The following is a 22,813-nucleotide window of genomic DNA, read 5'->3' as shown; positions in this document are numbered from 1 at the left end:
TAGAAACCAGGCTGGTCTGAGCATGGGCAGGCATCAAGACAACAAAGCCAAAGTGGTTTTCTAGGAATATGCTGTTTAGAATGTCCCAGTTGGCTTCATTGTCAACAGGAATGTGACACCACTTTTTGAATGGTGAAAAATTCTCAACTCTGTTCAAATCCGTCACTCACTCCCCCAGGCTCAAAGGCTTAGACAAGTGCATCAATCTGGCAGAGCATAAATCATGCATTAAGGATCGAGTTATCAGAGACAATGGAGACCTGTTAGATTGGATTTTGTAGTTGGGGGAGGGTCCTGATTTTCTCTGAGACTTAATGCAATGAGGACTTTCCAGAAAAATAGGAAGGTGTTTGGGTTGCAATTACTCAAAGATTGATAAATGTCCATTATATTGAAAGTTATGTAACATTACTGTTAATTTTTTAAAATTCATGTGGCATAGGGAAATATCAAAATATGGGGTTGGTCAAAAGTGTTGTATGGGAAACATTTTTTTTTTTTTAGTATAATCAAAAATTTTATTTAGAATGATGCAAATAATAGAAAAGGGATAGGAAGATGCAACATTAATGATGATATATAATTTTGGATCTTGTTAATATGATAAGGAAGAATTTACACTCTTTTCTGAACCATTCGTGATTTAGTTATTATTAGCTAATACTACCATAGCTATTATAAGAACAAATTTAACACAGAGAATTCAATTATTGTAAAAAATGTTGAGTGGTTGGGAGCATCGACTCTATGATAGGTCCCCAGAGTAACACATTCAGAACAAAACTTACTGCAATTAAGAAGCTGGGGAATCAGAAAGCTACATCCCAGATATCTCCAGTGTTATACCTCTTTCATCATAATCTGTAAATTAGGAGGCTGTTGCAACTGTTGGCTCTGGGAATACATTACCCATTATAGCTGCAATATGGGGAGCAGAGTTTTAGCTAACCTGCGGGATTCCTATCAGCAAAAACAGAAGATTTAATTACTACCGCCTTTCCATTTGTCTTCATATAATAGTGCCTTAAAGAGAGTTTCTATGTCAGTTTGCTAGATTTTACACAGCTATAATGTGATCAATAAGTGGTTACTACTTAAGGGTGATAATTATATTATTTGAATATGGAAAAAATGTAACTTTTCTAGATGTTTCATGTTAAACAAATTGTCTCAGTAAGTGGATAACATCCTAGATAAAGGAATAGCTGAGATTATGTTCACTTTATCTGCATGTTTAGAGTATTTAATGCATGGCTCTTGTATGTCAATCATTGCTGAGAAATGATTCCGATGGCTCAATTAAGCAATATTTAAGATATACATTATTTATTATAATGGTATATTTGTGGACATCGTGTTTAATTTTGAGAAATTTAAAAGATTAAGCCTATAAACAAACATTTCTAGAGAGAAAATAGGTGTGTTTGGTATTTAAAATTTTGTGTTCCAGCCATAGCCATAAACTCCTAGGGATTTTTGTTGGTTCTTCACTATGGTCACAAATTCTATCCCAGATTGTAGAATGTTACATAATTGTTGGAGTAATTCCAGCAGGAGATACCAATTAAATAAGTCATTTGTTAAGGAGCGCACTGCAGCTTGGCAGTGTTCTTGTCATAATTTCACAATCAGCCATGATCTAGTAAGGTGACTGCTGGCTCAGGACAAACATGACAGCAAAACTCTCAGGGTTTACTGAAATAGAAAAACATCCAAAGCAAGCTTTAGTCTGGTGTAACTTCTCAACGAGAATCATCTGATAAGCTGAAAGGCTGAGAAAAGTACAAATCCTGTCATCACTTTATGAACTCACATTGGGGTTATGAAACTGTCAGTCACGTGGAGGAAGGGCAAGTGAGACAGGAGTGTGAATTATGTCATGCCTTAAGGGAGAAAGAGCTGTAGCATTGGAGTTACATGGCCTGGAGTGGCTCTGTCATCGAGAAAGGAAACCTTTCTTTGCAAGGCCACTGTCTAGTTATATTTTATTTTCATCCTGCAGCAATTTCCCGTGAGTTGTTATGTGGGTTATGTGACTTAACGCAGAGCTTATAGCTGAAAAATTACAAGCACTGAGTACATGAATTGGGCCTCATCAGTCATTGTTCATGTTTCTAAACATATAAACTATTGGCAAGGTCCATGAACCAGCCACTACAGGCAAGCTCCCAGGTGGCCATTTTTAGAGTGAGGCCAGTTACTCTATAGGAAATTCTGAAGGAAATTTCCCTTACTAGAAGATATCGAAGCTGACATTATAGGATCATGACAAGACAACATGGAAAACAATTGCCAAGGAAACTGTAACAACCTTTCATGATTATAAGGAACATAAAAAGAATGAACATGTGTAAAAGTCAAATTCTGTTGGTCAAACATCTCTCATTTATTCCCGTTAACTTGAAATTAATAATCTGAAGACAAAAATATTTTAGATATTCTAAAATTAATACAAATGATTAAGGAAAATATAGTGACAAGTTATAACAATATGAATGAATACTACTTTTTTTACTAAAATAAAAATTTCTGGCCTGAGGTCCTTACTATACATACATACATACACACACACATACACACAGATATATACAGTATGTATATATACAGTATACATATATATGTACAATACACACACATACACACACTGGGAGTTACCATTTCTGAAACTGGATTCGTCATACCTTACTGATAGCCGGTATTATGAAATTGAATCTGAAGATATATGGAGGAAGCAGAAATGGGAATAAGAAAGCACTTTCTACCTGGAAAGTTTACTAAGTGTAAGGATCATCTGTGGATTACAAAGGCTTATGGATAAAAGCTGCATGTGGAGCCACTGTGGAGCACATTTAAAATTACATCTCCTAGAGAAATTTGTTTTAAAAAAATTATAATTCTACTGTGCATTGATTTAGGGGACTGATGGGAAGAATATGGACTCTGGGGTTAGAATCCAATTCGTGATTGTTAAATATTAATTTTATATCTTTGAATCTTAGTCTCTACTTGCGTGGAAGATTCTATGAGCCAACACCTGCAAATTCCTTCACTTAATGTTCAATAAATGTGATATCCTTTTTCATTCCAAGGAGCAAACCTACTCATTATTGTTACTTAGTTCATATCATTAAATTTATATAAAAGATGGTAAATGCACTGGTGTTATACTTCTGGATTATATCAAAGAAAGCATTTTGTCCCCAAATAATTTATCTTATGACCGACATTTTGTAATAAATAAAAACAAACAAACAAACCTTGTTTAGTTTACCCCTCAGGTCCAATTAAAACACAACAGTTGGTCTTAGCTCTGGTTCCTGGCACAGAGCTTCCAAAACCCTGAATTTTCTGAGTAATAGGAGCGTCTTTGTTATCCTAATGAGGTGAGTTATGGTGGAGTCCCTGTAAAGTCTCAGGATACAAGATGGTCTCTGGAAAAACTTACCACTTGGTTAGAGGGTTGAATGTTTCAGCACCACCTTCTCAGGCCTCCAGGGAGGGGAGGTTGAGTGCAATCTCTTGGCCAGAGACCAATCATGCCTATGTCATGAAACCTTGAGAAAAAGTGGGCACCATATGCTTGCAGAGCTTCCTGGCTGGTGAATACAGTTAGGTACTGGGAGACTGGCTCACTCTGACTCCATGGGGAAGGACGCTTCTGGAACCCCTGACTGCCCAAGACCTCGGCTTATTTGTCTCTTCCATTTGGCTGTTCTGAATTGTATCCTTTATGATGAAGTTGTAACTGTAAATACAGTTTCCAGTGAGAGTTCTGTGAATCATTCTAGCATATTATCAAACCTGAACAGGCGTCATGGGAAGCTCTGAATTTGTGTGTAGTTAGTGTCAGAATTTAAGCACTTGACCTTTATCTTGTGAACTCTGTTACTAACTCTGGGTAGTTAGTGTTAGAAGTGAATTCAACCTTGGGACTTCTGGTTACCATCGAAAAATTGATATTTGAACATGGCACACATGTTATGCAGCTCCTGTATTTTCTTTTATAAAAGCATTTTTATTTTATTAACATTCCTTTAGAAATGGGTTAATAGTATAACCTCTTAACATATTTCTCTCCTCCTTCCTTTCCTCTTTCTCTCCTTTCCTTTTTGGCCAAGAATACAGTCATCAGAAGCCTCACCTCTCTGTGTCCACCAGCCTTTTTTGTTTACCCTTCCTAATTATGTAGCTCAGAGTTATATACCAAAATTAAAATATTTTCTTGTAAATATACAGACCCATCCAGATCCAGTCTCATTCCAATATATTCTCATAACTAACCCCAGCCTCGGGTTATTAAATTAACAGCATTTTTTTCCACTCTGCAACTAAATATTAATGGAGAAAAATCATACAAATGGGTAGGTCCATTTATGATATAAATTCATGGATGTAAATTATAAATTCATGATTGCCATTCCATTCCTTCTTAGGCACTGATACTGCTCAGTAATATAGTTATATATTACTGCCTAAGTCACCTCTTCACTTTCTGGCCTGACTATTCCCTGTTTTGTACGCTCTTCTTTAATGGTCATTTTTTTTTTATTTCCCAAACAAACAAGAATAGCCGATAGTGTCTTCTTGTGATGTATTGCCTTAGTAGAAGCTTTACCATTCACAAATGAGCAACCCTACTTTCTATTCGCATCCTTCTTCTCTTTTACAACAAAGAAAGTTTTCTCTTTCCAGCAAAGGCCAAGCTTTCTACCTGTATTATGAGTTGCATCCCCTTTTACCTGCTTAGGAAAATTTCTCCCAAGAATTTGTTAGCATCATTGTAATTAACAGCCAAAGTTAACCCAGTAATTCCCATTTTAAAAGCAAAAGAACTTATTGAAACAGCAAGAACAACAAAAGCAACAACAATCTGAATTTCATTGAGCTGTTTTGCCGTTTTTAAAATACTCGGTGCATCAACTTTTCACTCTTCCTCTAATCTTCAAGCGTTTTGGAAGTTTTCTACAACACATAGCTTCACATCTCGCTGCCAGTCAACTTTCCAAACAACTGCAGGCTTCCCTATCCCTCACCCCAATTTAACTCATCCAGACCTCCAACTCTGTGAGGAAGATATGTGTTCTTAATTTTAATCTTATTAAACTTATTAATAGTGTTCAAATGAGTGGAAAATGTGTTGTTTTAAAATACTCTGTTTCTTGGCTTTCATTGCATTGCATTAGTCTAATCTCAATAACAATTTTTATCACATCATATTTTTTATTTTCTTTTTAGTATTGTTCTGTTCTCCGGTATAGATTTCTTTTCGGGACTACATCCTAGGCCATCTTTCTCTTGTGGGCTCAGTCTTTCCAATTAATTTCAATAGCATGTATTCCTACAAGTGTGTCTATATGCTAACAAGTATATATCACATAGACCTTGCCTCTGAGCTCCACATCAGTATTCTGATACCTACTTTGCATCTTTCCTGGGTACTTGAAAGCATCAATGCTTATATTTCTCAAATAGAAATTATGATTTGCTTAATTTGCTCCCTTCCCCACTTTTCCGTGGCCTGGGGTTCTGGATGCTTTGGTGTAACAAGTGTCCCATCTTATAAGGTAGAACTGTACCTTAAAACTTGCCCATGAGTTGGAATGAAGAGCATGATTGTACTAAGACACAGCAGTCATTTATATAAACAGCTCTGATTGAATGTTTAGAAAGGCTGAAGATTTTTGAGGTCATTAAGAGTGTTTGGAGTCCAGAATAAATACTACTCGGGGGTTTGTCTTCTCTGTTTGTCTCCTCCTCCTGGCCCTGTGAGGCTTAAGTATTATGCTACCCTGAACAGCGTATTTCATCTAAGGGCAATAATACAAGCTTCACCTTTTTTGTACTTATGCTGGCCTTTTTTTTTTCTTTCTTTCTTTTCTTATATAAATGGGACTTTTCAGAAATTTGTTTTAAGCACTGTTCTGGTCTATTCTTCATCTAAACTATTAATTAAAGTTAAGTGCTAATAAAAAAAAAAAGATGTGTATGATCCAGTTTTCCTCAAGTTGGTGACATCTTTCAACCACTAGGTGCTCAAGCCAGAAAACTAAGTTACCTTGGATTTTTTTCTCTCTCAACTTCTATATCAAATCAATCAATACAACCTGTCACTTCTGCCTCCTGAATACATATCTAATCTGTGCATGTCTCAGGATCTCTGCATCATGACAAACCTTCTCTCTTTTCTCTCCAAACTCTAGCCTCTCCGGGCTTCTCCATTTCTATGCACCAGTCAAACACTGTAATAAATCGTGGGGGTACTTTGGGGACAACTAAATCAAAGTTATTCAATGAAGTCTCACAGTTTGAAATAAAATCAGTTAAATATATTTCTCCTAGATGGAGAAACACATGCAGAGAACAATGTACAAGCTTATTTAAAAAAAAAATCATCCTACTGATTTCTAGCTTTATCAAAGAGGGAATATCCAGGGGACTGATTAATTTAAAATTTTTTTAGGGATATGGCTATTTAAAAATTTCAGATACCAGATACAATGTATATGAGTTCTGTCTCACAAACGTAGTTCAAAAAGTTCAGTATGCGCATCTCTTTAGAATATTCTAGTTTAGTGAGAAAATAAATCCACCGAGCTTTTGTATAAAATGAGACAAGCCTATTGTGCCTATTAATTATTACAGCTCTGTCCACATTAAAAGATAAAAGATATATATATATATATATATATATATACACGGCTATATATATATATATATATATATAGGCATGTATGTGTATACACACACACACACACAGCATTTTAAAAAATAGTATGTATTTGCAGTGGTTTCCCTGAAGTGGTCAATGTTGTCAGAAGTCTTAATGTGTTAAAGATTTTTTTTTTGCCTGTTATAAAACAACAACAACAACAAAAAAAACAAAATAAACAACGTCTCTGTTAGACTTTAACAAGTGTATTAACTTTGTTCATAGATCTGACTCAGGGCGCCAAGTATAAAAACTATTCAAATTACAAAGGGTCTCATAGAGCCCAAGAATGAGCTCACGTTCCTCTTGCCTTTTCCTTCACCCCATTGCAGCAAGGATTGCATTAAACTCTTAAGCCATCTACCGGAGTCTGCTCTTACCCTGTGGCTGCCCTCTGGTTGACATCTTTCCAATGTATGACCTTCTGCTCTCATCGCTAACTCCCTGATGACCCCTAATAACTCCTGCTGATAACTCTCAAATTTAGCTCCAAAGTACATATTTCTCTTCTGATTTCCAGAGCCACATATCTAACTATCGGACCTCTCTTTTAATGCTCTAACACCACTTCAAACATTTCTACCTTTACTCCCTCTCACTTCAGCGAATGGTCCCACCATTTGTTCTGTGTCCTCTTAGATTCTGTATTTGTCTCTTTGGTGTCCATTCATCACAGGACCAATTGTACTGACCATACTTTGTTTTCTGTATTTTTGATGCTGCAGCCTTTGGGTACCTTGTAGGCGGGCGAGATACTGCTGATTTCTAAATAGAATCACAACATTTTTATGCACATCAGCCATGTGCAAACCAACCAACCCCGAGTCACCCCAGCGACCTCCTTATCTAACTCTCACACACCAAGCCAGTATTTCTCCTGTCTGAAATCATCCGAGGGTTGCATGCCAGGAAACTGGAAAGCATTCCCATAGCCCAAAGCCTGCTGAAACAATTCGGAGTGGTCAGTCCTAAATTGTTTACTCGGCCCAGCCTTATCCTTCTGTGGAAATTTAAAAAAAAAAAAAAAGAAAGAAAGAAAGATGTAGCTAGGCTTTCTCCTCACTCTGCTTCCTCCTTGACCAAAATTTGGCGCCATGCCATGCAGCTCCACGAGCCCCTTCCTCTGGGGAAATGTAAGTAAGAAAAATCTTCCTTCAATGTCATCACTCGGTCACCTTCGTAAATTAAAATCCTGTGAGACGAATAAGACACCATTTACCAAATTATCCAATATAGAAACTCGAGCATTTTTTATATTCTTTTTGTATTCCTGGCTTCCACTTCTCCTTGCCCACCGTGACCACTTCAGCTCAGGCCACCATAATCAGTGAAAGAATTTTAACAATGCAAGTCGTTAACGTTTTTGCCATTGTCTTTTTCTAATCCATTCTTTAAACTGAAGGTAATGTGATACCTTTAAAACCAAAAAACTCACAATAAATTAAAATCTTTAAATAGCTCACTCTATCCCTAAAAGTAAAGTCTAAACTCCTAAGCAGAGCCAACGAGAACCTCTGTTACCTGGAGTTTTCACTTCTGTAGACTCACCTCTGGCCAGGCCCGTATTTTTACCCCCATGGACATACTGGAAATCATGCGATGTTCTAGAACCCTTGTGTTTAGTTTCACTTTCGAGCTTTTTACATACGCTTGTCCTGTGCCTGGAATAATCTCCCTCTGTTCACCTAGTATATTGTGTGTATCCCTGAGACCTTAAAAGGTTTTTCTGACTCCTTACGATGTTGATTAGTCTTCTAATTTCTTATAACTACTTCTGTCATAGCACTGGTGGCTACCCAACAGTGCTTGGCACATACTTGATGTTCCAAAATGTTCCAGAAAATTAATGAACTTAATTGTCACGTCTTGAAATTGAATAATCTTATATGTAAACAACACTTTTCTACAGAAATGTATTTTGTTCCTCTTTTTAAAAAATGCTGTCACGTATCTAAGAATATATCACCTTATTTTTATTTTTATTATTATTATTTTTTTTTTTTTTTTAGGCAAGGCAACCCTTGGTTGACCTCATAGACTACAAGGACCTTGTCAGCTTATAATCCTTTATTTTTTATTTCTTAGGCCTACAGCACCTGCTCTTCCTAGGCGGTCTCCCATCCAAGTACTAACCAGGCCCAACCCTACTTAGCTTCTGAGATCAGATGGGACTGGACTTGTTCAGGGTGGCATAGCTGTAGACTTATTTTTATTTGCTTTGTTACATGTGGGTAGAGTTCGGGTGGTTGTGGCAAATAATGGTAATTTTTTTTTCCTTCATTATTTTCTAATAGCCAATATAACCTAGTGCAAATTGCATTTTCTAATGGTTCTTTCTGCATGAAGGACCTATTAATAATCAATAGCATTGTTAAGAATTTAAAAAATTATCTGTGAAAAGATTGGTTAGTAACTCAGTTCCGATTAAGTATAACAAGTGTTAACATTTGTTTACATACTAACAGTTGCCTTTTAACTGGTCTGCCATATTTGCTAATTTTTGATTTCTACTTATTCCTCCTATTTTCTCATTTTTGAGGGAGAAATTTCAGTGTATTTAATTAATCTGAGGCTAATTTACAATGAATTTGCAGACAGTTGATTTTTTTAGCATAAGTTAATTTTCTTCATTCTAATTCATTTCTAAAACAAAGAATCAATAAGCATTTTAAATGCCATTTCAAAAGTTTAAATCTCCGTGAAAAATGGAGATTTGTTTTTACTTGTAATACATAGATTGTTTATAATGAGAATCAATATGAAAATGAGGAATTTTCCATGCTTACGATACTTGAAGTATCTGAATGCCTACATTCATTTCAAAAAGATTTAATTCATTTACAGCTCTGAGACAGGCAGTGGGGATGCTAGTTTTCATATTCCAAAAGTTCACAATTTTGTCTGGAGACAGATGTGTAAAAGAAAATTTAAAATGCAGCGTACTAATAGTATCATAGCAATAAGTACAAAAACTTTCCTAACACAAGGAAAGGACTACTTAATGGATGTTTTCTGATGGATTAAGTAATGGCCATTATCCCTTGTTTATGGAATGTTTTCTTCTGCCTGTTGCAGATTCTGAGATAGGGAGGTTTTCTAAACGCTGCCGTCAGTAGTCAGCGTCTCCTCTTTCCTGCGGTCTCCTCAGCTTGTTCTCGTTGAGCAGGAGCCTGATAAATCATGTTTCTCTCTCCTGGAAGTCAGTGGACGTTACTGCGACGAATAAAAACAAAACCGTCAACTCTAATACCATCTTAAATATAGTAAAACATATAGAAAATACAAGGTACAAAATATTTTTAAAAGATGTTTATCAATAGTCTCTCATTTCTTAAGACTATCACAGCCTCAATAGCAAAAACGAAGCAATTATTCACATTAAAATGTAATATGAACAGTTTGATTTTAAATAGTGCATTCCCCAAACTGGTTTTTACTCTACTGGTAGCATTTACTAAAGTTCTTGTATATCAGCCTTGCTGGAAGCATAGGCTTTAGAAGCAATATTCTTTAAAGGTCTCATTATTTAGGGCTTTCCAAGGTGGAGAATGCTGCTGAATACTTTAATTCATATATAAACATCATAGTGCACCTATTTGTTCAATAGACCAGTTACTTGTTTATCAGTTTTCTGTTTACTGATATGAAATATCAGGACCCAGAGGAGTTGATGAATAGAGGATTTGAGGACACAGAGCTTCACTTAAGTGCTTTAACTAACCTTGCAATGTTTAGGTATAAGATCAACAAAAACAGTAAGTCCTTGGCGATTTTTAAAATGTGCATGATGATAGAATAGTTCTAAAACATTGCTTTTTCTTCTATTCAATTACAGTACTATTTTTTCTGTAACAAAAAAAATAAGTATCATTTAGTTATAGAAATTGATGGCTGATAAACAATCGCATAATATTAAAGGAATTTGAAGTCTAAGTATGTTTGAATGAAAATAAAAAGAATAGATAAGTTATACTGTAGTATAAGCTATAGAACTAACTATGCTGTTATTATATCTGAAATATTATGGCATTTGTTTTTTGATAATCATATCACCCTTGATTTTTTAGAATTATTCATAAACAAATCATTTTTACCTGCAAATACGGTATCACCAATAACTATAACACTTCTTTGAAATTTTATCTTATTTCAATTTTTAAACTCAGTCAAAATGTTTTATTTGAAATATATTAATATATCTTTTTTTATCCACATGAACATTGATTTTTAAAATGATTCCTTTTAGTTTGCCAAATTTAGTAAAATTTCTTTCACTTTCATATTAAGCTAACATAATGGGAAAATGTTTTCTCATGATAACTAAACTGATGAATTAGATGAGACAGTATGTACATGTGTGTGTGCGCGTGCACGTGCTTGTGAACTTGCACCTCTCACTCTTTTTTTAATGGCCTACAGGGGTAGCATGAAGTGAATTATCTCTAAAAATGCAGACAAGAGCTATGTGATAAGTTTTTACTTACTAGATTGCCTGAGGGGAAGGCATCCATAAAATTCTATGATGTCAGAATTCTTTGTGGTAAGACAATAACTCTGTTTTTCTGAGTAAAGACATGAATTCCATTTTCTGGAATGATTTAAATCATTATTTTATTCCTGTTATGGGTTGAATTATATCCCCCTATCTCATATTCATATCCTAATTCCAAGTACTCAGCCTCTGGCCTTATTTGGAAATAGAGTCTTTTTTCTTTTTAATTTATTTTTTATAGCAACGTTGGTTAATGAAATCTGTTAAGTTTCATCTGTACGCTTTAACAGCAGGCATATATATATTTTTTTTTTCTAATTTTTTTAATTTTTTTTTTTACACCGTCTGTTCACCTTCCATAGTTAGATTTCTTTCTATCACCACATATTTTACTCCTTTTACCCCATCTACCTCCCCTCCCGCATCTCCTACCCTCTGGTAACCACTAGTCTGTAGTCCATGACTATGGGACTCTGTTTGTCCTGTTCATTTGTTGCTTTTAGGTTTATATCCCACATATAAGCAATATCATGTGATTTTCAACTTTTTATGTCTGCCTTATTTTGCTTAGCATGATTATCTCGAGGTCCTCCATATTGTCACAAATGGTAATATTTCATCTCTTCTTATGGGTAAGTAATATTCCATTGTATATATGTACCACAGCTTCTTCATCCAGTCATCTATCATAGGACACTTCGGTTGCTTCCATGTCTTAGCCACTGTGAATAATGCTACTATGAACATTGGTGTGCAAATATCTTTTCAGATATGGGTTTTCAAGTCTTTGGAGTAAATACCCAGTAGAGGGATTGCTGAATCATATGGTAAATCAATTCTTATTTTTTTTTTTTTGAGGAACCTCCATACTGTTTTCCATATTGGCTGTACCAATTTGAAGTCCCACCAACAATGTATAGGGTTCCTTTTTCTCCACATCCTCTCCAACATTTGTTATTACTTGTCCTGATGATTATAGCTATTCTAACAGGTGTGAGATGGTATCTCATTGTGGTTTTGATTTGCATTTTCCTAATTGCTAGAGATGTTGAGCATCTTTTCATGTATTTGTTGGACATTTGTATGTCCTCTAGTGAGAAGTGTCTGTTCTGGTCCTCTGCCTATTTTTTGATTGGATCATTTGTTTTTTTGTTATTATTGAGTTGTATGAGTTCTTTGTATATTTTGGATATTAGGCCCTTACCAGCGGCGTTGCTTGCAAATATATTCTCCCATTCAGATGGTTGTCTCTTTACCTTATTGATGATTCCTTTTGCTGAGTAGATGCTTTTTTAGTTCGTTGTACTCCCATTCATTTATATTTGCTTTTATTTTCCCTGCCTTTGAGGTCAAGTTCATAAAATCCTCATTAAGTCCGAGGACCTTGAGTTTAGTTTCTATGTTTTCTTCTATGCATTTCATTGTTTCAGGTTTTATATTCAGGTCTTTAATCCATTTTGAGTTAATTTTGGTGTGGTGATAGGCAGCAGTCTATTTTCATTCTTTTGCCGGTGACTTTCCAGTTGTCCCAGCACTATTTTTTGAAGAGGTTTTCTTTTCTCCAGTGTATGTTTTTTGGCTTTTTTGTCGAAAATTAGGAAATAAGGTCTTAAAGTTGAAATGGTGTGCCCTGACTGACTCCTTCATGGAGAGGGGATGGTTGGATATATGCACAGGTGTGGGGTGTTTGCCCAGTGAAGAGACACAAAGAGAAGATGTTCGTCTATGGACCAGAGAGAGGCCTGGGAAAGATCCTCCCTCACAGCCCTCAGAAAGAAGTAACCCTGTGGATACCGTAATATCAGACTTCTAGCCTCCAGAAGTGTGAGACACTGTGCTACTTTCTTATGGCAGCTCTAACAAATGAATATGATCCCTAAAATACATATATATTTAAAAAACCTGAAAGTGTCGTTGTTTTGAGGTTTGGTGATGCACAAAATCACCCTTCTGTGTCCTTTCAGGACTTTGGGCCCAGAATGTCAGCAGATAGAAAATGCTTCTGGGAAAACTTGAAAGTAACAGCATTTTATTTTAACATCTCCTGAAATAGATCACTTCAAAAAATGTAAATTAGGACCATAATTTCCAAAGTTTAATTTTTAAATAAATTATCATGTTTCTTAAAGAAACCAAGCACTGGAAGAGTGGAATCACATGCCGGCTTTCTCTCAGTTCTCAAAAGGATCATTTCGGAAGGCATATGGTGAGTTAGCTTGACCCATGGTTTTCAGCTACTTATTTCACAATTTATGGAGAAAGCGCGGCTATTTTAGTAACAGAAGTTAGTGGAAAGCTGTTGGCATAACCTTTTTTTGCAGCATGATGCATGGCAGAACGAATTAAGAAATCCCATTTTAATCAGGTATTAGACCCAATAAAATGAAACCCATGATAAGTAATATTTAATGTTCAGATCAAATAATAAAGTATACATTGATAATTTTGTATTGTATACCGTACAGTAAACCATATTATTTTTAGCAATGCTTAAGTCAGTGCAAAAATCCATCCCATTTTTTCTGGTCTGATACACAATAAGCCTATTTCACATTTGGTACTACCTGGGAAATGCCAGTAGAAATGAAAAAAGAGGAAAGATTTAGTTGAGTATTTAATAGTTGAAGGTGATTTTTAGTCAAATGTTGCATCTGTGTTGATTTTTTCTCTAGTCGACCTTTTGGGGCTGTCTGTGGGTGGGAGAGGAGAGACAGCCACGTTTGAAACCACCAGCTCCCATGCACCTGCTTCTTATCCGTGGCAAGTGACAAACCTATTAGTTATTTTCCAAATTAAAGAGGCAGCGACCCAGACTAAACTGGGATCATGTTCGAAGTGTGGGATTCAGTAAAACTAGTACTTTTGTGTTTTTTTTATGAAACTATAAGACCATGCTTAAAATCATCTATATTTTATACACTAGTTCATCAAAGACATTAAATATATTACAATACTTGTAACCTGTTAAACTTTTAAAATTGTACATTGATCCTCTGAATATTGCATTTAAGTGATTTAGGAACATCAGAATAGTCATGTCACAGACAAAACATAACAAAAATTCAGGTGCAGTTTAGTCTTTTATGTACTAATCATAGATTCAGCTACAAATATTCTTTGCATAAAATTTTCTAACACTCTTTTCAGTATGTTGAAATATAAATGTATTTCTCAATGTCATTTTCTTGGAGATGTCTGGTGCCATCTGAAATAATGAGTTTAGAGATATATCATTTATTTTTGTTGAACATCTATCCTTTAAGTTTTTTTCCCCTTAGCCTTCCTCCAAGGGAACTCTTTAATATCTCTCGTATATTTGGAATGCTATTTCTTCCTCTTTGTTTACCCCTAAATTTTGAAAGAGGATCTCCAAAATAAGCTTTCTAAGAAAGGATTTATGCAAGTAAAATTTTTGAGTACCTGTAATTAGAATACCTATTCTACCCTAATTTATTTCAATTAATGATATGTCTGTATATGGATTGATTCTAAGTTGAAAATCACTTCAGCTAATTTTGTAAGTCATTGTCGACCTTTTAGTGTTGCTATTGAAAAATCCAACAAAATACTTATTCCTTATTATTTCACGTGGTTTTTTCCATTTTTATATTTTAGCATTTTATATGCCCCAAATTCTGAAAATTCTTGATGATAAGACTTGGTGTAGGTTTTTTTTTTTTTTTTCAATTCTCTTTTACGTTTAATCCTTTGTTTCACTTCACAGCATATTTTGATTTATTAGTTACTTTTTGAGAATTTTAAAGATTGAAACAATGCACATCAAATGTATCAGTTATGTAAAAAGAGAAAATTGCTACTAAAATCAACCAAACTAATTTAAAGAGTTGAAGAGTGAGTAGGTTGGTGGTTTGTTCCAAAAGAAATACAAGACACAACTTTTACAGTCTAGCTGAGGAAATGAAAACAGAGTAAAGTCTGGTAGAAGTTGAGGAAGAGAGATGAGTTTGCACTGAGGAGGTAAAGGTTTCAATTAAGATATGGGACTGAGGAAGGTGTCTCCAGGGATGGGAAGGGCCGAAGAGATGTCAAGTGCTATTGTTAAGATGACCAAGGACCCGGAAATAATGTTGGATGAGAAATGGAAAAACAAAAACAAAAACAAAACCCCCAAGCTTTTTAGCTTGGAGAAGAAGAGGCAGAGAGATACAAAGGCTTACCTTTAATCTTTCAGGGCTGTCGTGTACAAAAGGATTAGCTTTACCTGTGTTGTTTGAGGGGACAGAGGTAGGGCAAATGGATGCAAGTGGGGGAAGAAGATTTAAAACCAAAATGGTTATACAATGGAATATTACTCAGCTGTAAGTAGAGATTAAATACTGCCATTTACGACAACATGGATGGACCTCAAGATAATCATGCTAAGTGAATTAAGCCAGACTAAAAAAGTTGAAAATCACATGATATCACTTATATGTGGGATATAAACCTAAAAGCAACAAATGAACAGGACAAACAGAGACTTAGGTGCATGGACAATGGACTAGTGGTTACCAGGAGGTAGGGTGAGGAGGGGAGAGATAGATGGGGTAATGGGGGTCAAATAGAGGGGTGTAGGGGTAGGGTGAAGTGGGTAGCTGAAGGAAACTGGATTTTGGGTGGTAATCACACAAGAGAATATATAGATGTCAAACTGTAATGTACACCTGAAAACTATATAATCATATTAACCAATGTCACCCCAATAAATTCAATTAATTAAATAGATAAGCCATAAATAAATAAATAAATAAAAATAAAACCAAAATGGAGAAAAACCTTTTCAACATCAACTACAATGACAGTATAATAACAACAGTAACAGACAGGACTCTTTTCAGTGTAGGTCTACTCTTAATCATTGTGCTGGGTACTTCACAAATGCTTTGAATCTGGAAACTCACATTTCTCAATTCTATGAGATATATTGCATTATTTATTTAATGATTTTCTTCTGTTTTTCTGTTCTTCCTTTCCGGAATCTCTAGTATTTGAATGTTAAACTTCAGGCCTAAATCTTTTAATTTTCCCATTTTCTTTTCAATTTTTTTTCTTACTTTCCATTCTATATCTGCATGTTTCTCTACTTTAAGGGAGATTTTTCTCAACTTTATTTTTCAGTTTCATAAATGAATACTTAATATTTTTGCTAACAAAGTTCTAAACAGAAATTGCTTTCTTATTCTATTTTTTCATTAATTTTACCCTGTTTTTAATACTCGTAATATCATTATCTTTGTTAGGATATTGATACTGAGGATACATATTTCCATTTTGCCCGTGAGTTGTTTATTTTCCTGTGATTTTCATTCTTTACAACAGAGGTGTCCCTCGGTGTTTCGCTATTGTTAGATGTCACCTCACATTGAAGGAGACACTGGAAGTCACGTGGCAGCCCGGTATATGCGGGGGATTGGTTTATCGACTCTGGCTTGCCCTGTGAAAGTATCTTTGTATTGTTATCCTTTGATTGGTCTTAGTCCACAGAGATCAATTCTCTGCCTCCTGCTGGAGAAGATTAGTCAACTTTCTGAGTGAGGACCAAGAGCAGAAGGAAGCAGAGATTTCAACATTTAGTTAGTACATTTTCCCTCAACTTCTCTGTTTTACTGTGGTGATCCTTCCTACAAGCCATAGGAGGCTCAGGCATCTCTTGAAAAGACGACTTCTGTTCTTCTTCTTTCAAAGAATGCATGTCTAGTCTTCCACTAGAGTACACATGTGTATTTGGGAGAAGGGGCAGTTGTCTTCCTCTCCAAAAGATGGCAGATGACCTGGATTGGGGAGGGGTCTGGGGACAGGCAGGCAGTGGAGTATTTTAATAGATTTGTAAACACACTCTCTCCCAATCTGCTCTTTGGATGATTTATTCTGCTGTGAGATTCAGGTTGTTTCTCAGCTTTTTCCATGCTGCTTTAGAATTCATCTTTCTCTGGCCTACTGAGTCAGTGATGACTTATTTTTATTGTGCTTTTCAGTTTCCAAAATGTGTCTACTGTTATCTTCTCTCCCATCCTGTTAGGCCTTGTGAGTAGAAATAAACAAAACACTTTGCTGTCATTATAGTGGGATTTCAGAGGGACTGGAATAAAAAGCATACATTTAATCTGCCACCTTTAATCTGACTCTAAGAAAATCTTTATATACAATTTTTCAGTTAGTGAAAAGGACAAAATATTAGTTTCAGCAAATTGAAAAAAAAAAGACTAACCGAGCAATAGTAGATAAGGATTAAAATTATTTGAAAACGGTAGCTGTATAGCGTCCTGTGGCTGTTTTAACAGATCTTCACAGCGTGTCTTAAAACATCCAGAATTCCAAAATCAAGGTGTTGGCACGATGAGCTCTCTCCAGAAGCTCGGTGCCCGTCTCTTAGCTGCTGGTGGCTGGTGGCAGTCCTTGGCTTCTCTTAGCTTTCAGCTGCATCACTCCAATAGTCTCTGCCTCGGCTGTCACAGTGCCTTCTGTTCTGCCTCTGTGTTTTCTCCTTTTCTGTCCTCAATTCTTTTTTTCCAAATGACATTCACAGATTCCAGGCATTAATATGGGTACATATCTTTAGGCAGGGCCACCGTTCAACCCACCACTGTAGCCTTCTGTTGAAAATAACGTGTTTCCCCTCCAATTTTGGTATTTTTAAAAAATAAAGACTAGAAAATTGGATGCATTTTTAAAAAGATATCATTAGCATAAGTGATATGCATATACCATATAAAATTTTGTCTAACACTTGTAAATTCCAGTTGTGAAGGTAAAAAAGAATGGATGAACAAACCAAGCTACAAAACCAAATCATCTGTTTACGAATGCATACCAAACCAAGACTTTTGCTAGACCACGCATTTTAGGGCAGATGATATTGTGAGTGTGGTGTAGCAAAACTCACAATACAAGGTGTGGAACCGACACAATGCTATACTTAATCAGAAATGGTTCACAGAGCACATACTACGAAGACATGATACGCAAAATAAGCAGGATATTATTCCTCTGAAACGTGAAAAATAAGCTCAATTTATACACGGTCGGTGGATTCAATAATCTCAGTTCCTCTAATACTGTTAGAAAATTATTCGTTTTAATCAGCCACTGTGTAACTTTGCTCTCTTTTAAAAATAGAAAACAATTCACGATAAACATTAAATGGAACATTTTAAATTGTTGTAATCTAGAGGGGACATAAATAAATAATAATAGACAGAGATTTGAGATTCTAACTTATAAGAAATATCGCTATCTTTTATTTTAAAACTTAGCTCTCAAAGATCTTCCTTTGATATCAGTGTATTCTATTATGCAATTCATTGGATATCTTACCTGAGACTATAATGATTTTTAAAGTTAGACATATAATAGCATATATGTGGCAGATTTGAAATGTTGATATTTCTTTATGACAGCTAAGATTTGCTGATTCAAAAAGCAATTACAATCCTAATTAAATTTATCACCATACTATTCTGAGGTAAAATCCATTTTCTTATAATACTGGCATTTATATTGATGTCTGACTGTTGGCTTAATTACAGTTAAGCTGTTAATAAAACATCAGCTCTTTCTAGATAACCCAACTTGTCCAGATTTGTCTGGTTTGTCAGTTTAGCTGCTTAAAGGCTGTGTGCCACCAGTGGATAAGATTGCTGAATGGATAATCTAATTCAATCAGTAGGATGAAACCCATCCCACGATCAACATAGATCTTTCCTTTTTTGTAACAACCAAATCAGCCTTACTTTAATGAAAGTATATCGGTTAGGAATTTGTCCTAAAGCTGTTAAGAGAAATCTAATAAAATGATAACTTAAATAAATAAAAAGCAATTTTTCTTTTGTATAAAAGTTCAGATGTAGGCAGCCTAGGGACTGAAGTGAGGCTCCTTCTGGCTTTCTCTTTTGCAGCACTTTCTCTTTTCCTGCTCTCATGGTACCTGCCGGAGGTGTAGCTTGCTGGTGGTGTTTCAGGCAGCGGGATGGGGCAGGATCAAGTGGAGGACCCAGGAAACCTCAGAGTCCTTTTGCTGTTAAGGGACTTTCCCGGAAGTGTTACACAGTAACTCATTTTCCATCCTGTTGACTGAAACAGACCGCATGACCAATCCATCTTGCAAGGCTGCCTGTCGTAGGCAGAATAATGGTTTCCCAAGGATGCCCATGTCCCAAGAAGTTATGAATGTGTTACTTTATATGGCAAAAGGGTTTTGAAGATGTAAAAAGACCTTGAGATGAAGTTGTTAAACTGGATGCAAGGTGGGCACCAGGCTCATCACAAGTGCTGAAAAACTGATAGCTCTTCCCAGTTGTGTCAGAGGGAGAGATTTGGCAATGGAAGACAGGTCCGAGAGTAGTGACAGGAGACTCAATTCGCAGTTGCTGGCTTTAAAAGTAGAGGACGATGGCTGTGTGCCAAGGAAGGTGGGGACTATCCAGAAGCTGGAAAAGTCAAGGAAATGAGTTTTCTCTAGACACTCCAGAAAGGAATGTACGGTACCAACATTTTGAGTCCAGCCTGTGGAAACCTATACCAGACTTCTGACCTACGTAACTTTAAGATAATAAATGTGTGCTGTTTTAAGCCACTAAGTTCATGGTAATTGTTTTGACAGAGATACAAAACTGAGAAATAACTTTTTCAAGTGTGGAGGATCAGTTCTCCCAATAAAATTTGATTTCCTTTGGTAAAGAAGAAGTAGACAGTGGGTATTAGACAGCGAGTACTGTAATATTGTCAACGTTCCATCAACCTTTCTCCTCTCGATCCACCTTTATTGAAAAACAAAATAATTAGAATTAACTAGTATCTCAACCAGTTTAGGATGTTACTAATCTAGCAGATAAAAAGTTCAAACTCTAGATAACAGTCAATAATATTCAATATTCTAAGGTTTTTAAGATTTATCTCAGTGCTGTGGAAAAAAACATCCACATTAAAATTGCTGAGATGGTTATGGTTTCACATTTTTATGATTGGTACTCTCTTTTCCTGGGGCCTTTTTTCTCTGACTTTCCACATCTTTAAGGTCCCAGCTCAAATATTTTCTTTGCCAAGAAGCCTCCCTTGACTTCTGTGAATGGTATAATCGCTACGTCCCTCCCATTTCTCTTGCCACAAAGTTATTCTATATTATTCCTATCAAAAAACTAGTATTTATACCTATCCGAATTTATCTTTTATCTTGTTCATTGAACCTTTTACTTGCATATTCTCCTACTTCCCTATAAGGATATGGGTTTTATTAAGTCAGACTCATTAGCTGTCTGGTGTACTCCGGTACCTCCAATACTTACAACACTGCCTGGCACATAGTATGCCCTGAGTAAGATTTCTTTAATGAGAGCCCCAAATGCTTTGAACTCACATAATGAAAGAATTTTAATGTGTGTGACAGTCATATAGCTGATATATTAATAAGAAAAACTATGTTAAGTGCTATAAGGAAAGTATGAGCTAAAAATACTATCCCCACGAACATGGGCTATTTCTTAAGGAAAAGGAAGTATGACTTAGAAGGTGGGGACAGAACCAGCTGCCAAGGAAATCCACTCCTGGGAAGCAAACCTCCACACTAATCAATGTGCATCCCCAACCCAGAGAAAGGGGGCTCTGGTGACATGCCAATGCCGTGGAGCCACGGTTCGTAGGCGCCACCCACCGAATGCTTTCTTTAGAATTCAGTTGTCTAGTCAACTGTTCTTGGAGAAACCTTCTTACTTGGATTACTGAATAATTACCCTAAATTAAAAGCTAGACACATTAAAGATGTTTGTTTGAAATTCACCTTCCTAAGGTCAGCCCCTCCCCAACCATAGTGATGGCTTTTTCTATATCTTGGGCTTCTGTAAAAAGGTCATTTTTATAAAGGGAAAAATTATGACTCCAATATAAATGTAAAATGAACACTCGTTAGATATTCTATTTAGCAAATATATGAATGGAGGAACCAGAAGGATATAATAAACTAGTTAACAAATAATTCAATGAATGTTTGCAAACACATGCAATTAGGAATGCTGACATGAATTTAACACTTACAAGACTGACATTTTTCACAAGAGAGGGCTAGAATGAATTGTACTTCCTCTGGACAAAATTTATTTAATTTCTGTGAAAGAGAATTACTTGAATTACTACAAATTTCCAACAATGTGTCAAATTATATAATACCTCAAAGATCTTGAGAGACGAAGACCTCCATAGAATCAGAGAACTGATAATTTTTTGCATTTTCACACTCTTTAAATTTTTTTTTTCCTGACCAAAGTTAGAAAAGACAGAAAAATATGGGTAGAAGTAACTTAGGAAGTTCTATTAATTTCCTGAAACAAAGGGAGAACAATAAAAAAATCTTCAATGTTGACTCAGTAGAGTAAAATTTGGCTTAGGATCATAGCAATCTTAGAAGCCTTTTCTCCCATTACGTTCACCAGACAGAGGGCTGGAGACAGGTGTCTGATGCCTCTCTCTTCTTGAATCTCATGTCCTCAACTTCCAATTAGCCATTCACAGTATGCATGGTGTTTAGTGCTGTCAAGTAAAATCAAAGTCATTTTTATTTTGGATTTTCTGTCAAGACTTTATTGTGCCATTGGTGTCTGAATGACCATAAGAAGCCTAAGAAAAACAGGGGAGGACCGGAGTTACGACCTGCACGCCAAAAATGCCTGCAACAAGAGGACAGACAAACCAAAATTATTTCAGGCAATTTTCAAGCACTTCTGTTTTAAAGTTTGCAGATCTTTCTGCCTTAAAATAATATGAAGCCTTGACAAAGAATGAAAGAGAAGGGAATCCATTTGAAAAAATTTCTCAGTGCTCTTTAAATAGCAAGTCTCTAAAAATATAATACCTGTTGACATTTGTTATTTTAAAAAAAGTGTAAGAGCCATGAATTAAAGTTTTATATATGTGAACTTTTATAGAAATACAATGTATTTATATAACTATATAACACTTATTTAAGTTATGTAACTTTAATAAGTGTTATATAGTTATATATAAAACATATGTAGTTATATAAATATATAGTTATATAGTTATATAGTCTACAGCCATGCCACCCTGAACAAGCCTGATCCCATTTGATCTTGGAAGCTAAGCAGGGTCGGGCCTGGTTAGTACATAGATGGGAGACCACCTAGGAAGACCAGGTGCTGTAGGCATAAAAAATAAAAAATAAGGGATTGTAAGCTGACAAGGTCCTTATAATCTGTGAGGTCAACCAAGGGTTGCCTTGCCTAAAATAAATAAATAAATAAATAATAAAGTTACATACATAAACTTTAATTATATATGTGAAATAAAGCATTAAGAAATACATACCTATCTTCTCAGTCTTATCTAGCTTCAGGACTTGGTCATTATATTCTCAAAAAATTGGGTTTTTTTTTTTGTAAAATTTCTGGCACTCAAATTTTTATCTTGGTAATGAGCTGAAAGAAATTATTTTGAAAGCTAACAATGGAACATTGGCATTCTTTTTTCTTTGCATCTCTTCATTAATAATGCAAATCTTTCCAGAAGCAAAACCTCGTTTTAATTATTAAGAGAAAAGATACTTACAAGGAAGATGAAAAAGAAAATATAATTATTTTGATGAATTATTTCCCATTATGCTTCTC

The 22,813-nt window shown here is 35.5% G+C and overlaps 2 pseudogenes; one reads left to right on the top strand and one right to left on the bottom strand.

The window, feature by feature from the left end:
* Positions 1-8,793: 8,793 nt before the first annotated feature.
* Positions 8,794-8,912, bottom strand: LOC118613016 (annotated as a pseudogene).
* A 13,323-nt stretch (positions 8,913-22,235) lies between these two features.
* On the top strand, positions 22,236-22,354 carry LOC118613090 (annotated as a pseudogene).
* Positions 22,355-22,813: the final 459 nt, after the last annotated feature.

Source organism: Rousettus aegyptiacus, unplaced genomic scaffold, assembly GCF_014176215.1.
Source record: "Rousettus aegyptiacus isolate mRouAeg1 unplaced genomic scaffold, mRouAeg1.p scaffold_m13_p_17, whole genome shotgun sequence".
Lineage (NCBI taxonomy): Eukaryota > Metazoa > Chordata > Mammalia > Chiroptera > Pteropodidae > Rousettus > Rousettus aegyptiacus.
The sequence above is the reverse complement of the archived record's forward strand: the minus strand, read 5'-3'. Positions and strand labels throughout refer to the sequence as shown.